Here is an 11,201-nt window from a genome sequence, read left to right as displayed (position 1 = left end):
AAAATAAGCAAAATATTGATAAAGTGGTCTGTTCGCCCTTAAAAACCAAAAAAATCTACTGATCTAAACTGTTTAAGACCTGGTGATCCACCAATCCGATCAATACATGTCAATAATTGGTGTAAAATGCAGTTTGACCTGAGTTATTCACAGGGTAAAATGGTCAAATCTTGTGAAATGAGAATAAAATGAGCAAAATACTTGGAAAATAAGGGGAAAATGACCCAAAAAACCTTAAATTATGGCATAAAAGTGAAGAAATCCTTCTAAATTGAGGAAAAAATTGCAAAATACTTGAAAAATGAAAAAAAAAAAAAAAAAATCACTTCTTGTGTTTATTCTGTGAACCCTCAAAAACTAAACCATCCACTGATCTAAACTGTTTAACACCTGTTGATCCATTAATCCTATCAATACATGTGAATAATTGGTGTAAAATGCACTATTACTTCAATTATTCTTTGGGTAAAATGTACAAATCTTGTAAAATGAGAATAAAATGAGCAAAATACTTGGAAAATAAGGGGGAAATGAGCCCAAAAAACCTTGAAATGTGGCATAAAAGTGAAGAAATCCTTCTAAGTTGAGGAAAAATGGGTAAAATATTTGAAAAAAAGTAGTCTGTTAACCTGTTGATCCACTAATCCTATCAATACATGTCAATAACTGGGGTAAAATACAGTTTTACTTCAATTATTCATAGGGTAAACAGTACAAATTTTGGAAAATGAGAACAAAATCAGGAAAATACTTGAAAAATCACCCAAAAAATTTTAAAAAGTGGCATAAAAGTGAAGAAATCCGACTAACTTGAGGAAAATTTTTCAAAATACTTGAAAAATGAGGAAAATTCCTCATTTCGTAACATCCAGAACCCTGAATTTATTCTATTAACCCTTAAAAACCAAAAGCATTTAAACTGTTTAATACCTGCTGATCCATTAATTCTATTAATACATGTAAATAATTGGTGTAAAATACAGTTTGACCTCAATTATTCATAAGGTAAAATGTACAAATCTTGTAAAATGAGAATAAAATGAGCAAAATATGTGAAAAATGACCCCAAAAACCTTGAATTATGGCATAAAAGTGAAGAAATCCTTCTAAATTGAGGAAAGAATTAGCAGAATACATGAAAAATGGGCGGGGGGAGTAAATAAATAAATCATTTCATCTCCTGTATTTATTCTGTTCACCCTCAAAAACCAAAACCATCTACTGACCTAAACTGTTTAATACCTGTTGATCCATTAATTCTATTAATACATGTGAATAACTGGTATAAAATACAGTTTGACCTCAATTAATCATAAGGTAAAATGTACAAAACTATTAAAATGAGAATAAAATGAGCAAAATAAGTGAAAAATGACCCAAAAAACCTTAAAATGTGGGATAAAGGTGAACAAAATCCTTCAAAGTTGAGGAAAAAATTTGCAAAATACTTAAAAAATGAGGAAAATTCATCATTTCATAACATCCATAATCCTGTTTTTATTCTGTTAACCCTTAAAAACCAAAAAACCATCTACTGACCTAAACTGTTTCAGACCTGCTGATCCACTAAAACTATCAGTACATGTCAATAACTGGTGTAAAAATAAATAAATAAATAAATAAATAAATAAATAAAATGGCTGTCTTCTATATGTACATAGTCTATATATTTATTCTTTAGTGTTTTTAGGTTGAGGAACAGACTAAATACAGGGTTCTGGATGTTATGAAATGATGAATTTTACTCAGTTTTCCAGTATTTTGCAAATTTTTTTCCTCAGTTTAGAAGGATTTTTTCACTTTTATGCCATAATTCAAGTTTTTTTTGGGGTCATTTTTCCCTTACTTTTCCAAGCATTTTGCTCATTTTATTCTCCTTTTACAAGATTTGTACATTAAACTGCATTTTAATTTTCAAGATTAAAAAATGATAAATAAAAAGAACACAAAAGAGAAAATATAAAAACACTAAAGAATATGTTCATCAGTGTAAATACATGAAAGAATAAGTGTATCACGACTAAAATTGCACTTATTTTACTGAAGAAATTTCAGGTTGTTCATTTTGTTCACATTTTTAAGGAGACTTTGTAAATGGAAACATTTTCATATTGTAGTTTCACTTTTTTCCACTTTAAACCAAGAAAAAAAATTAAGTTATTATTATTATTATTATTATTATGATGTTAGGTTATTATGCTATTTTTCGAAGAAATTTCAGTAAAATTTGGTTTTTTTTTAAGGATAATTTCTAGTTATAAACATTTTCATCCTGTAATTTTACTGGTTTTCCACTAAATCAGAGATCAAAGTTTAAAGTTTCCATTAATTCTAGGTTATTATATTATTATTCTACTGCTCTGGCCCATTTCAGATCATATTCATGACACTTTTAGATAAAAAAAAAAAAAATATAGATACATATGCGTATATATCACAATGTCCATTTACCAGGAATCCCTAATTCAGGACTCTAATGAAATGAGATATTAAATTTCTAATTAGTGAATGATTAAAGGATAATGAGGTAAAGATAATTACATGGTCCGAAACCTCAGCGCGGCTCAGGAACTCATCATGGTCTCATAAATTGAAGTCATTATAACGAAGGAAAATTAGATCGAAGACAAAATGAAGATTGACAAACGAGTTAAACACCGTTCCTCTGTTTTCCTCCATCAAACACGTGTCGAATAAATAGAATGTTAATTGCTTTTTTTTCTTCTTTTTTTTGGGTCAATAGAGTCTTATTTTTTGTCGCTTAAGACGAACGAGGCGAATAATTAACCATCGAGTGAGAAATCGGACCGTTTTCGCTCGTGTATTTGTCTTTAAATTGACAGAGGAGTGACAAATTAAAGGAAAAACCTGAGTAGATGAATGAAGTTTTAAATGGTGTCGTTTGATGAATTAGTGCAAAGTGGCAACAAGATGAACGGTTTCTTTTTTAGTATTTTTATGAATAAATGATAGTTAATATTCAAAAAGGCCTTAATTAACCACTCTAAGATGTTTGTTACCTTTATTATAATAATAATAATAAATAATACATTTTATTCATAGGCGCCTTTCAGGACACTCAAGGTCCCCGTACAAAGTTGTTAAAAGTAAATCAAATAAATAAAACACAATTAAAATGACACATGTACATATAGAAAACACAGGTTCATAAAATGGCGGTAAATAAAAGTGAAATTATGGAATTGAGTCAGGCTTTCTGAATATATATATCTATTAATATGACTATAAATGTTAATAAAAGCGAAATAAACACGGTCATTGCTGCAGTTTAAGATAATTTATTTTAAGTTTTATAATTTGATCATTATATTATTATATTATTTGCAACATTGTTTATTATACCACATTTTTTACTGTTGATCAACATTTATTTATTTATTTATTTATACTTCAGTATGTTTTACCAAAGTGCATTTTTTGTGTTTTATTTTACTGTTGCCTTTATTAGCTTTCACTTTATTAGCTTTTATTAACCTGTTACCCATCACTAAACTACACTGAAAAGAATTGTTGGACAGACGGTTTAACCCATAAAGGCCCAGTGCTACTTTTGTGGCAGTTTCTAAATGAGTTTTTCTCCATATTTAACCTTTCTTAAAAAAATTTATCACCATTTATTATTGTGTTTTGCATTTTTTTTCAGGGAAAATTAGGCATTTTCCTACATTTATTTTACTGATCGTTTAGATGTGAAAGGGTTAAAGCTCAGAGTAAAGTTAAGGGATTTTATATCAAAAACAGAGAAAACTGAATTGATTTTGTTCTTTTTTTTTGTTTTTTTGGCTTATTTCATCCATGTTATTTATTATTTTGTACATTTTCTTATTCACTTGTGTTCATTTTGTTCATTTCATTCATTATTTTACTTGTTTTTCTTCATTTTGTTGCCCTTTTTTTTAGTTTTTGTTGTTCAAATTACTTCAGTTTGTGGATTATTTTGTTCATGTTACTTATTATGTTGCAGATTTATTATTCATTTTTGTTCATTTTATTCATTACTTTGGCTGTTTTTAATCATTTTGCTGCTTATTTTGTCCTTTTTACTTTATTTTAGTAAATGTTTGGCTTATTTTTTTCGACATTATTTATTATTTTGTGGGTGTTTTATTCATTCTTGGTCATTTTATTTATTAATCGATATAAACCCAGTGTCTCCATCCACTGTCATTGATCCAACTCCATGGGTTTTACTGGTGAATCAATGTTGTAGAAGATGACGGTGTTTCCACGGTAACTACATAGCCTCTGAACGTCCAAATGGGTCATATCTGATTACCATGAAAAGATGAAGAACTGTATTTTACACCAATTATTGACATGGATTAATAGGATTATTGAGTCAACAGGTATTAAACAGTTTAGATCAGTCGATGGTTTTGGTTACCGGTGGCTTTTTGGGTCTTTATGGGTTAAAGATTGAAATATTTTAATACTTAAACACATTTTTTTGTGTTTTTTAGTATAATTTAGCTTTACAAATACATGTAGTAACTAGCTTACCCATTAACTTCCACTACATTTTTTGGTTGCTTTTTATTACGTAGTTTATTGTGCATTTACTACCATTAACTCTGCATTTCTATGCATTTCTGCAGCTGTAGTTTTTACAGTGCGCACATTTTCTTGATGATTACCTGATCCTATATTTCACACATACAACCATGAAACTAAGCTTCTTTTCGCAGCAGACAAATCCAAACCCAGGCCGGTGCCGTGTATCTGTTTGCACAGTGGTTTTGTACAAACCAGAGTGTGTGATGCATAAACAGAGCTGCAGTTGAACCTCGAACTCTGCCGTTCGTGGCTGAACCACTCAGTCTCCGTCCTGAACCACAGCTGCCCACAGTTTAATGCACTTCAACTCCACTTTGTGCCGCTCTCTCATCTGGAATGAACAGGACGGATCGTCAGGGTTGACAAAATGTGGGTATAAAATGCCACGTTTGAACCGTAAAAACTCTAAAACACATTAACCGTGCGGCGAAAGGAAGCGGAAGGATTTATCATGAATGGAAATGCGTTAAAACTGCTGACGGAGGCGACTTTTCCTCAAGTAGAGCCAAGGTTTTAAGGCAGGGGCGTCAAACCAGAGAAATGATAAGAATGAAAACCTATAAATAACACTGGTCAACAACAAATGTATTGTTTCACTTTTTTGAGCTGATTTAGGATCATTTTGGTGTGCTGAATCCAAAACTCACATTAATTTTGCTCAATCAGGTCAACTTTCTGAACTATGCTACATATTGGCTTTTGAACATTTTTGCTTACATTTATGGGCATTTTCACATCATATGATACAAAATTCTTTCATATTTCTTGCAATAAACGAGTTCTGAAGATTTTACTTTTGCCAATTTATGATGAATGTTTTTTTTAATATTACAGGTGAATGAAATGGCTTCGACTAGAAGATCTTGCAAAAATAAACCTGACGTATTCTGCTACATCTGCGCTGAATACACCATTGTACCTAACAGGAATCCTGTTAGAAAATGATTTTTTTTTCTCTTAAAACCTATTTTGGATGAGAACTATATAAAAAATCAACTGATAAAGTCACAAAAATGTCATCAATTTTGTGAGAAGATCAAATTTTTCAAAATCAAATTAGCACAAAAACCTGACCTGACTGAGAAAAACAGATGTCATTTTTGGATTTAGCGGTGCAAAATGGTCCGAATTCTGTTGAAAAAACCTAGACAACTTGCAAAAAACATTGTTTTGTAACCCAGTGTAATCAGCCCATTGTTTCTCTTAGTGTGAAAAAAGTCAAAATTACCTGAGCAACCGTGTACAAAACTGAAATTTATTTTAAAAAATACGTACAATTATGTTAATTAACAAACAATATTATGGCTTGGCTTAATATTAACACAACTTACAGAACACAGTGGGTCTAAAAATACATCAAACATTTCAAAACAGGCAGAATATTGGTCAAATTGAATGGGTTTTTCTCACAAATTTCACGCTGTTCATATTTGTTCAGGTTATTCAACTTTTATTGTGAAAGGATAGTTTGAAAATCTGAATATTTTCATAGTGTAATGTACATTTTTCTCTTTGTTTTAGTGCAAAGTTAGGAAAGTGACATGAATAACCTGAACAAAACTGACATTTCTTTAAAAAAAAAATGCAATTTTAATAATATTCTGCCTCAACTTGTCGTTTATACACATTCATTACAGATCAGAAATACAAAGGAGCAAAACATTTAAGTGTAAAATTGCACTTAATTTTCTTTAAACATTTCAGGTTGTTCATATTTGTTCAGGTTATTTATTTATTTATTTATTTAAACACATATCTTTATTCCATTTTTAACAAATTACATATCTTTTCTGATATGAATTGGTAACATTGTGGGAGGTTATACTCATTTTATTGTTAAAGAATAGTTTGTTAATGTAAATATTTTTTTTTTAATGTTTTTTTTTTTTTGCACTAAAGCAAAGAGAAACATTTGTAGTTGTTATTATTTATAGGTTATTATGCTGTTATTGTACTCGACATCCCCTGACTGTTCATATCTTCAGTGTAATTTTTGCTAATTTGACCCACGGCCTGGATTAGACTCTTTTTCGTCCCGGTTTTGGGCCACGGGCCGTATGTTTGACCCCCTATTTCAAGGGTTAAAGCGCAGTCCATCGTCAAACAGAGAAAAAGTGTGAAAACATGTCAGTGTTTGTGTACAGCAGTAATGATGACGTTAATTGCCTGTTAAACCGGTTTGCCACTAAACTGATTACCCTCTACCAGTCATCGTCTCTAAAAAGGTTCTGCCGCTCAAATGACAAGCCCATAGCTGCTGTTGTACCAATTAAACACTGCGTCTCCAGTCGCCCTCCTTCCACTCGGTTAACGATTCTATCCCCCAGTGTGCACTAATCGATACTCTGCCTCCACTGACAGAAGTCACATGTGGTTCGCTGACAGTGTTCAAACTAAACCCTCGTCTGTGAAACTGGAACTGCAGACCGACTGCAACACACGATGGCAGAGTTTAGTGGTTTTGTGTTTGACAGTTTGTTAACCCTTAGATGCACCAGTGTCTGGACCCTCCACTCAGACAATAATGAATAAACAGATAATGACCCGTGGCATTTATCATGAGTTTATATGAGTTTCAGTGCCAGTTTTGTCCTGTGAAAAATAATCATTTGTAGAATATTTTGGCCCACAAAAGAATGATTTCATGTCTGAATTTTTTTATTTATTTATTTTTTACAATTTTAAAAGGTTTTCTTTTTAAATATTTGTAAAATTGGAAATGCAAAGTATATACAGGATGTAATGTATAGATATAATATATAGTAGAACAGTGTCAACATCCATTTAGTGACTGAGTCCTTCGGTTTTACTGTTGAATGAATCACAGTTCAGATGAAATATCACTGAAAATCAATGCAGGTCATTTTGACCCAAATATAGAGTAAAAAACTGAATCAGAATATTTTATTAATCCCACTAAGTGTTACAGTAGTGCAAGTAGGGCTGCTTGATTATAGAAAAAAAATAATCACGATTATTTTAGTAATAATTGAAATCACGATTATTAAAAACGATTATTTGTTAACCTTAAAGTTGTTTATTTTTTTCTTGCAAAACAATGTAAAATATACTCTTTAAACATAAATAAAGCTTTTAACCATTAAAACAAAGTATTTTCACTTTTGTATGAAACAAAAAAATCTTTGAATGCAAATAAGTGTACTGTAAATTCAAGTATGTTTCCTTTTGTAAATAAATAGTGCACTGTAATTAAACTGCTATAGAGTTGACATAGAACTGTAGCAATAAAAAAAAAAAAAAAAACTCACGTAAAGTGCAAATTATAAATTCAAGTATGTTCAGTGTAGTATGAAACATAGTAAATTCAGTGGCGTGCTGTGAGGTTTCAGTTCAGGCCTTCTGTTTACATCAGCCATCTAGAATACATACGTTAGGGTTATACGGATTAGGGTTAGGTTAATACGGGAGTTGCAGCGTAAAGAGATTCGGAAACTGAAGACTGCATTGCGGACGAAGTTGTTTTTATGTGTTTTAGTTTTTCATAAGATTATGATAAAGGTGGCGGTGGTTAAACTTTAGATGGTTACAAAGGTTTGTTGTGTTAGCGGTCGGTGCGGACACAACTACGAAACACTTTTTGCACGTGATGTGTTTTTGCTCTTCGTCTTCTTCATCAAACCCAAAGTGATTCCATACAATTGAATTGGACTTGCCTTTTTTGTTTACCAAGCACTTCTGCTGTGATTCTCCTGCTATTTTTCCAGACCGCTAGGTACAACTTTCCTCTTGGGGTGGACCTGCCGGCTAGCTGGCAGCAGTAGCTTAGAGGGGGGCGGGGCAGAGCAGCTCATGGTAGCTTGTGTGCGCATGAATTAAAACGACTCAAAATTAATAATCGTTTTTTCTCGATTACATAATTTTTGTAATCGTTGCGTGTAATAATCGAAATCGTAATTGAATTTCGATTAATTGCACAGCCCTAAGTGCAAGTATAACTAATAAAGTAAAATAAATATAAAAATAGCATCTCCTAAGACCCAGAAAAGAGTTTATACATATACATAGATCCTCCTGAGACCCAGGAAAGTACAAGGTTTTTTTTGTTTTTTTAATTAAATAATTGCTGATATTGGAAACATCATGATGCAACATTTTTTTTAGATGCATTTTTTTATGTAATGTCCTTTGAGGTGGACAGTTTTTTTTTTGTATAAAGCTGTGAAACTCTTTTCTGAGTCTTAGGAGATATATATATATATATATATATATATATATATACACACACACACACACACACACACACACACACACATATATATATATGTACCAGTTATATGTACTAAAACAATATTACAACAGTCATTTGTCCAATATGTACTAGACAATATATTATCAATGTGATAATTAAAGAAATGTACATAAATAGCTAGGTAGGGGTAGAAATACAAAAACTACAACTTCACCACAACTAGGCTATAAATTGTAGGTTAAAATGTAGATGGCATGATGTCAGTATGAAATACTAACAGCTTTTCCTTACAAAGGTATTATAATAAATCCACCTCAGTGAGTCATTTGGACCCACTTCTGCATCTAAAGGGTTAAAACAGCTTCCATCCATGTCCAGTCCATTGTTCAGTCTCATATTTCTGATATTTCGGCTGTTTCTGTGTTTCCACCTGTTATGGACTCACACTGACAGGACACAACTGTTCCAGACACCAAAGTGGAGTTAAAGGTGCTGAGATGGTCGTCATTATGATCAAAGCCTCATCAGCCTCCATGTGAGGGATGAGCAGCGTGTGTGTGTGTGTGTGTGTGTGTGTGTGTGTGTGTGTGTGTGTGTGTGTGTGTGTTCATTCTGGGTTTGTTCAGAGTCATTAGATCCGCTGAGGCTGTTCGACCGTCTTGTTGTTGAAAACAGGAAACTTTTCGTCTGTGTTTGTCAGTGTTTATCCACTGATTCAAGAACAGAACATTTACCGTCAGCCCATCAGACACCATCTGAACCCAGACATGACCCAAAAGCATCTGCTCATCTGGAATGTTTAATAACTGTTACATACATGTCAACAATTGGTGTAAAAATACAGTTTTTCATCTTTTCATGGTCATCAGATATGACCCATTTGGACGTTCAGAGGCTCCGTAGTTACCATGGAAACACCGTCATCTTCTACAACATTGATTCACCAGTAAAACCCATGGAGTTGGATCAATGACAGTGGATGGAGACACTGGGTTTATATAGATGAATTAATAAAATGAACAAAAAGGAATAAAACACCCACAAAATAATAAATAATATTAAAAAAATGAGCAAAACATCTCCATTATCTTGGATTTCAGAATGCCTCAATTTAACCCAAACTAACCAATGCAATATTTATCCCACCAGAAAACTATATTCTGTCATTAATCATTAGGGATGGGAATCGTTAAGACTTTAACGATTCCGATTCCATTATCGATATTGCTTATCTATCCAATTCCTTATTGATTCTCATTGGGTGAGGGAATAAAAGAGTACAAACAGGTGTGTTTGTATTAACTGTCTGTTATATTTCCATCTGCACAGAAAATAGAACATATACAGTATGAACTAATAATACGAACAGATGACGCCTGGTCTGGGGGGGGGGTTGGTGGGGGGGGCGTACAGTGAAAGTGAAACTACAGACTCTTTACTAATTCCTCTATTGCTGCATTTCTACTACGTGGAACCGGTTCGACTCAGCTTGTCTCCCATTGTTGGTCACCTCATTTCCTTTCCCTTCTTACCTTCACAAACTTGTATTTGAGAAGTTACGACGTTTGTTGCCCACACCAGAACCAGAACCGGCCTGGTGTTCACTCTGCCGCTACATTCACAAGCACCGCTAAGAAGAGAATCAAATACAATCAAATGATTCACATGCTGTGGACAAATGTTTGAGGATACTGGAGGGATTCCACCTTTAGAAGACATGGAAGCTTTGACAGTGTTCAGTGGACCTGGTCTGGTCTGTTTGGACCTGGTCTGGTCTGTTTGGACCTGGTGTGATCTGTTTAGACCTGGTCTGGTCTGTTTAGACCTGGTCTGGTCTGTTTAGACCTGGTCTGGTCTGTTTGGACCTGGTGTGGTCTGTTTAGACCTGGTCTGGTCTGTTTGGACCTGGTGTGGTCTGTTTGGACCTGGTCTGGTCTGTTTGGACCTGGTGTGTGGTCTGTGTTAGAAAAGAAACATCTGAATTCAACGTGTCCACATACTTTTGTCCACATACTGTTCATGGAGTCCAGTGTAAAAGAAGCAGCGTTCATGTAAATTATGTCACCGTAGTCCAGATGAAGCGTGTGTCTGAGCCTGTTCTCCCAGGAGGTCCATCCATCACACACAGATTATACAGTTGTAGATTTTCCCCGTTCTTCCTGTTGTACTAATTATTCAAATGTGAAAACTCTCCTGGATGTTCCCCTTCTTCTACACTTCCAGTTGCTTTTGCCTCAGTCTGATATCGGGTCAGTAATCCTCCTGTTCCTCCCATAAATGCGCTGGACGCTGGAGGGATCAGATCAATGTGTGTGAGACGACCTCAGCGCTGAAGCGGTGCTGTACGCCTGTTTTCAGTCTACACTGGACCTACTCTGACCTGAACCACATTCACAGTAGATCACTCCTCACCGGT

This window comes from Sphaeramia orbicularis, chromosome 24, assembly GCF_902148855.1.
Source record: "Sphaeramia orbicularis chromosome 24, fSphaOr1.1, whole genome shotgun sequence".
Taxonomy (NCBI): Eukaryota; Metazoa; Chordata; class Actinopteri; order Kurtiformes; family Apogonidae; genus Sphaeramia; species Sphaeramia orbicularis.
This window is presented reverse-complemented; position numbering follows the sequence as displayed.